Source organism: Oryctolagus cuniculus, chromosome Y (assembly GCF_051225735.1).
Source record: "Oryctolagus cuniculus isolate XC-2025 breed Fujian yellow rabbit chromosome Y, ASM5122573v1, whole genome shotgun sequence".
Lineage (NCBI taxonomy): Eukaryota > Metazoa > Chordata > Mammalia > Lagomorpha > Leporidae > Oryctolagus > Oryctolagus cuniculus.
The window spans coordinates 16,289,059-16,295,662 of NC_142889.1; positions in this window are offsets into that span (position 1 = coordinate 16,289,059).

Sequence of the window (6,604 nt, forward strand, 5' to 3'; positions counted from 1 at the left end):
GGAAAATTGAATTTCCACATGCAGAATCATGAAGTAAGACCCCTACCTTACACCTTACACAAAAATCCACTCAACGTGGATTAAAGACCTAAATCTATGACCTGACACCATCAAGTTACTAGAGAACATTGGAGAAACCCTTCAAGATATTGGCACAGGCAAAGAATTTCTGGAAAAGACCCGGGAGGCACAGGCAGTCAAAGCCAAAATCAACTATTGGGATTGCATCAAATTGAGAAGTTTCTGTACTGCAAAAGAAACAGTCAGGAGAGTGAAGAGACAACCGACAGAATGGGAAAAAATATTTGCAAACTATGCAACAGATAAAGGGTTAATAACCAGAATCTACAAAGAGATCAAGAAACTCCACAAAAACAAAACCAACAACCCACTTAAGAGATGGGCCAAGGACCTCAATAGACATTTTTCAAAAGAGGAAATCCAAATGGCCAACAGGCACATGAAAAAATGTTCAAGATCACTAGCAATCAGGGAAATGCAAATCAAAAGCACAATGAGGTTTCACCTCACCCCAGTTAGAATGACTCACATGCAGAAATCTACCAACAGCAGATGCTGGCGAGGATGTGGGGAAAAAGGGACACTAACCCACTGTTGGTGGGAATGCAAACTGGTCAAGCCACTATGGAAGTCAGTTTGGAGATTCCTCAGAAACCTGAAGATAACCCTACCGTTCGACCCAGCCATCCCACTCCTTGGAATTTACCCAAAGGAATTTAAATTGGCAAACAAAAAAGCGGTCTGCACCCTAATGTTTATTGCAGCTCAATTCACAATAGCCAAGACCTGGAACCAACCTAAATGCCCATCAATGGTAGACTGGATAAAGAAATTTTGGGATATGTACTCTTTGGAATACTATACCGCAGTAAGAAACAACGAAATCCAGTCATTTGCAACAAAATGGAGGAATCTGGAACACATCATGCTGAGTGAAGTAAGCCAGTCCCAAAGGGACAAATACCATATGTTCTCCCTGATCGGTGACAACTGACTGAACACCAAAAAGGAAACCTGTTGAAGTGAAATGGACACTATTAGAAACGGTGACTTGATCAGCATAGCCCTGACTGTTAATGAACAACTTAATACATTATCCCTCTTAGTAGTTTTTTTGTCTGTTCTACTTAATATGACTGGTTTAATTCTGTAATTAATACACAGTTATTCTTAAGTGTTGAAAATTAACTGAAATGTGATCCCTGTTAAACATAAGAGTGGGAATAAGAGAGGGAAGAGATGTATAATTTGGGACATGCTCAAGCTGACTTGCCCCAAATGGTAGAGTTAGAAACATACCAGGGGATTCCAATTCAATCCCATCAAGGTGGCATGTACCAATGCCATCTCACTAGTCCAAGTGATCAATTTCAGTTCACAATTGATCATAATGAAAGGACTAAGAGTCAAAGGGAGCACATAAACAAGTCTAGTACCTGCTAACACTAACCGATAGAATAAATAAAGGGGAGAGTGGCTGAAAAGCTCATGAGAGTATTTCAGGCATGGAAAGCCAAGACACTCTGGCAAAAGATCTCTGTGAGTGAGATCCCAGTGGAAAGAACAGGTCTTCAAAGAAGGAGGTTCCTTTCTCTGAAGGGAGGAGAGAACCTCCACTTTGACTATGACCTTGTCTAACCAAGATAAGAGTCAGAGAACTCAAGGGCTTCCATAGCCTTGGAAACTCATGACTGGAGCATAGGGACATTACTGATGTCATAAACAGGAGTGTCAATTGGTAAAGTCAACAACAGGAGTCACTGTGCACTTACTCCTCATGTAGGATCTCTGTCCTTAATGTGCTGTGCATTGAGATTTAATGCTATAACGAGTACTCAAACAATATATTTCACTTTGTGTTTATGGGGGTTCAAACTGTTGAAATCTTTACTTAATGCATACTAAACTGATCTTCTTTAAAAAAAAATTTATCAACTCCTAACTTGACTCTCACTGGGATTTAACATGACAATTGGTCTGATCCTATTTCATCATCATTTAAAAAAATCATCTATTATTTTTCACTTTATGTTTCTGTGTGGGAGCAAACTGTTGAAATCCTTACTTAATGTATACTAAGCTGATCTTCTGTATATTAAGATAATCGAAAATGAATCTTGATGTGAATGGAAGGGGAGAGGGAGTGGGAAAGGGGAGGGTTGTGGGTGGGAGGGACGGTATGTGGGGGAAGCCATTGTAATCTATAAGTCGTACTTTGGAAATTTATATTCATTAAATAAAAGGTAAAAAAAAAACTATAAAACAATCAACATCCAGCACTGAGAGATGAGATGACAGGGCACTGAAAATTCCTGTGGCTGTCTGTGAATTCTGTATGCTGTCTGTGAATTCTGTATGATTTCTGTGAATTCTGTATGCTGGCTGACCATTGTTGAAGGTGTGTCAATCAGCAAAGTTATGTATAATGCAGCCTTGGTTTCTGAGGTCTTAACTCAGACTATGGCTTCATTGATGTCTCATGAGAAGCTTTGGAAAACATTCTATGTTTTAAACAATGTTTATATGTGGACTTCTGTTGTCACTCACTTTGGGCCTTATATTTTCATAGAGGCTTTATGGAAAAATGGAATTCATTTTACACTCTTGTAGCTGCAGCTGTTGTGCGTTTCCACCCTGATTTGTTTGTATCCCTACCAATGAATTGTTATAGAAATTGAATCTGATGTTCTGAAACCAAGCATTGTGATTTTAGGTTAGAATTACACATTGGAAGCATTAAGGCTATGTCTCTGGATCATAACACTTTAGTGTAAAATCTACTTTGAAGACATATTTTTCAGCAGTCTGGATCTTTTTTTTTAATTTTTGACAGGCAGATTGGACAGTGAGAGAGAGAGAGACAGAGAGAAAGGTCTTCCTTTTGCCGTTGGTTCACCCTCCAATGGCCGCCGTGGCCAGCGCACTGCGGCCGGCGCACTGCGCTGATCCGATGGCAGGAGCCAGGAGCCAGGTGCTTTTCCTGGTCTCCCATGGGGTGCAGGGCCCAAGCACCTGGGCCATCCTCCACTGCACTCCCTGGCCACAGCAGAGGGCTGGCCTGGAGGAAGGGCAACTGGGATAGAATCCGGGGCCCCGACCGGGACTAGAACCTGGTGTGCCGGCGCCGCTAGGCAGAGGATTAGCCTAGTGAGCCGCGGCACCGGCCTAGCAGTCTGGATCTTAAATTTATTGGGAGGAACTGAGGAAGAAAAAGTGAGTTTCTTTCAAAGCATTTCTTAAGTCATTGATTCTTTTAATATCTCAAATGTTAATTAAAATAATTGGAATCAAAAAAAATAAAATATACATAGAAAAATACCACAGATGAACAATTTTAATCTAGTTCAGAAAATAAGCAATCTAGGGGCAACCAAATCATAAAATCAACATGTGAAATGTCTATTCTTGTTTCAGTTGAAAATGGTAATATAATAGCAATGTATTTTGGATATTTGTTTGTGAATATCCATTCTATAGGCAAATGCCTAATGATATTTAACTTCATGGAAATGTGTGAGTCTTAGAAGAGTCAAAATCAAAATTTATGTCCCTGATTATACCTCTTATCAATGTTGTTTGTCTTGGTATTACTAATTTTCCATGCTGTTTTAGGGTACAAACAAAAGCTAATCATAAAATGTTATTGGAGACATTTCTTTACCATTCAGTGGAAGATTACTTTGACCACCTAGTTTAACTACTGGAAAGATCTGAATGCCTATTTCATTGTTTCTTACCATAATTGTTGGTAATGTATTTTCTTTCAGTCCCCAAAATTGATCATTTGGCAAATTTGAAGAGTGTGACATCATTAAAGTCTACTTTGTAAATGTTTAAATAAGATTGTTCAGCGTATAATAGAAAATGTGTAAGCATGAATTTCGTGAGTATTTATTGGGCTATTGAGAGAAGAAACTGGTTAGAACTTTAGGAGATAAGAAGTAAATTAGTTGCGGCTGGCATTGTGGCATAGCGAGTAAAGCCGCTGCCTGCAGAGCCGGCATCCCATATGGGCGCCAGTTCATGTCCCAGCTGATCCAGCTCTCTGCTGTGGCCTGGGAAAGCAATGGAAGATGGCCCAAGTCCTTGTATCCCTGCACCTGCGTGGGAGACTAGGAAGAAGCTCCTGGCTCCTGGCTTCGGATCCGTGCAGCTCAGGCCTTTGCAACGAATTGTGGAATGAACCAGCAGATGGAAGACCTCTCTCTCTGCCTCTCCTTCTCTCTCTGTGTAACTCTGACTTTCAAATAAATTAATAAATCTTTTATTTAAAAAAGTAAAAAAAAAATAGGAGAATCAGAATCAACACAAAAGACCAGGAATGCCATTCACACTGAAAAAACTACACTGGTAAGTATATGAATTCCTTGGCTGAGAATTCCATTATACAACAGCTCTTATTCAATTTAAATATCCAGGACATTTCTAGATAGCATTATAATGTATCAGGTATTGATATGTAGATATTATTGCAGAAATATCTTAGAAAAGTATTATATTCATGCAATGATCTTATCTGTACAATGCATTTCAAGTTTTTCTTTTTTTTTTTTTTTTACATTATCCCTCTTAGTAGTTTTTTTTTTGTCTGTTCTACTTAATATGACTGGTTTAATTCTGTAATTAATACACAGTTATTCTTAAGTGTTGAAAATTAACTGAAATGTGATCCCTGTTAAACATAAGAGTGGGAATAAGAGAGGGAAGAGATGTATAATTTGGGACATGCTCAAGCTGACTTGCCCCAAATGGTAGAGTTAGAAACATACCAGGGGATTCCAATTCAATCCCATCAAGGTGGCATGTACCAATGCCATCTCACTAGTCCAAGTGATCAATTTGTAAGTAAAAGGCAAAAGCCAAAGTTCTTAATTTTTAGGTTAATACAGCTAACAACATATTGTTGACCATGAATGTCTAGACATTTGTTTCAAAAGTGGCAGCATGGTAAGTGGTTTGCAATATCTGTCTTAGCATAGTGTGGTTTCTTTTTCTTTTTCTTTTTGTTTTTTTGACAGGCAGAGTGGACAGTGAGAGAGAAGAGAGAAAGGTCTTCCTTTTTCATTGGTTCACCCCTCAATGGCCACTGTGGCCAGCGTAATCTGGCTGGCACACCACACTGATCCAAAGCCAGGAGCCAAGTACTTCTGATCTCCCATGTGGGCCATCATCCACTGCACTCCCAGGCCACAGCAGAGGAAGAGGAGCAACCGGGACAGAATGCAGCACCCTGACTGGGACTAGGTCATCAAAGAAGGAGGTACCTTTCTCTGAAGGGAGGAGAGAACTTCCACTTTGACCATGGCCTTGTCTAAATATGATCAGAGTCAGTGAACTCAGGGGGCTTCCATAGCCTTGGCAGCTCATGACAAGAGCCTAGGGTGATTACTGAGGCCATAAACAAGAGTGTCAATTTGTTAAGTCAACAACAGGAGTCACTGTGCACTTACTCCTCATGTAGGATCTCTGTCCTTAGTGTGCTTTACATTCAGATTTAATGCTATAACTAGTACTCAAACAGTATTTTTCACTTTATGTTTCTGTGTGGGAGCAAACTGTTGAAATCTTTACTTAATGTATGCTAAACTGATCTTCTGTATATAAAGAGAATTGAAAATGAATCTTGATGTGAATGGAAGGGGAGAGGGAGTGGGAAAGGGGAGGGTTGTGGGTTGGAGGGACATTATGGGGGGGGGGGGAGCCATTGTAATCCATAAGCTGTACTTTGAAAATTTATATTCATTAAATAAAAGTTAAAAAAAAAGTTACAGATGCTAGTAGAAGGTGGACTTTAGAATATAGGGTTATACTCTCAATGCCCTCAATGGAAAATTATTAAGGAAATATATGACTCAACCCGTCAGAGGAGAGGAGCTTTAGTGTGCATAGTCTCTCGAGTGGTTAGATGGAAAGGAGCGAGTGTTGTCATAAGGGAAGTAACTCATTCTTGTCCACTTTGTTTTTTTTTTAAGATTTAATTTATTTGTACGTCAGAGTTACAAAGAGGGAGAAGGAGAGGCAGAGAGAGGAGAGGCAGAGAGAGAGAGAGAGGTCTTCCATCTGCTGGTTCAATACCCAATTGGCCACAACGTCCAAAGCTGTGACGATCCAAAACCAGGAACCAGGCACTTCTTCCTGGTCTCCCATGTGGGTGCAGAGGCCCAAGGACTTGGGCCATCATCTACTGCTTTTCCAGGCCATAGCAGAGAGCTGGATCAGAAGTGGAGCAGCTGGATCTTGAACTGGTGCCCATATGGGATGCCGGCACTGCAGGTGGCAGCTTAATCTGCTGTGCTATAGCACTGGCCCCTGTCCACTTTGTTTAAGAATAACCCTGGTGATCATGTGAGGCCACCTTCTTTACTGACTCCTGTGAAAGAAGGGAAACATATGTTTCAGGTGAAGATTGGCAGGTTGACTTTATTAATATGCCTCCAATAAATAATTATAAATATCTTCTACTTTTTGGTTGATACTTTTACAGGATGGATAGAAGCTTTTCCAACTTGAACAGAAAAGTCATGAAAGGTATCCAAAGCCATTCTGAAGGATATTGTGCCATGCTTTGGACCCCCACCATCAC